Source organism: Dipodomys ordii, unplaced genomic scaffold (genome assembly GCF_000151885.1).
Source record: "Dipodomys ordii isolate 6190 unplaced genomic scaffold, Dord_2.0 Scaffold13, whole genome shotgun sequence".
NCBI lineage: Eukaryota > Metazoa > Chordata > Mammalia > Rodentia > Heteromyidae > Dipodomys > Dipodomys ordii.
Window position 1 is genome coordinate 11,088,809 of NW_012267229.1, and position 803 is coordinate 11,089,611.

The window sequence follows — 803 nt, forward strand, 5'->3', positions numbered from 1 at the left end:
CTGATTCGAGACAAAAATCACAAAACTGTATGTTAAAAATAGCAAAGTAGGGGCTGGGAAGGTGGCTCAGTGGTAGAGCGCAGGCCTTGCATGCCAGAGGCCCTGGGTTCGATTCCTCAGCACCACATAAGCAAAAAGAAAAAAGCCGGAAGTGGTGCTGTGGCTCAAGTGGTAGAACGCTCGCCTTGAGCTGAAGAGCTGAGGGACAGCGCCCAGCCCCAGAATTCAGGCCCCACGACCGGCCCCCCCCCCAAAACAAAACAAAAACAAAAAAAAGAATTTCACAGATTTTCCTGTCCAGGCTGGCTTCAAATTGTGATCCTCAGATCTCAGTCTTCGAAGGAGCTAGATTACAGGCATGAGCTACCAGCACCCAGCTAAGGATCTACCTTTTAAATATTTTATGTATGCATGTGTGCACACATATGTGCACACACACATGCCAGTCCTGGGGCTTGAACTCAGACCTAGGTGCAAGTCCTTAACTTTTTCTGCTGTGTCCCTACCACTTGAGCTACACCTCCACTTCTAGCTTTTTGCTATTTAATTGGAGATAAGCGTTGGTGGCTCATGCCTATAAATCCTAGCTACTCAGGAGGCTGAGATCTGAGGATTGTGGTTTGAAGCCAGCTGGGGCAGGAAAGGCTATGAGACTCATCTCCAATTAGTCATCAGGAAAAAAAACAAACAAAAATTGGAGTGACACTGGGATTCAAGGTGGTAGAGCACTAGCCTTGAGCAAAAAAGGACAACACCCAGGTCTTGAGTTCAAGCCCCACAACTGACCAAAAAAAAAAAAAAAA

The 803-nt window shown here is 46.7% G+C and overlaps 1 protein-coding gene across 1 annotated transcript in view; it reads right to left on the reverse strand.

Moving 5' to 3' along the window:
- The window catches only part of Ebf4 (early B-cell factor 4), a 61,851-nt gene that overhangs the window by 14,169 nt on the left and 46,879 nt on the right, over positions 1-803 (reverse strand). The window lies entirely within an intron of this gene.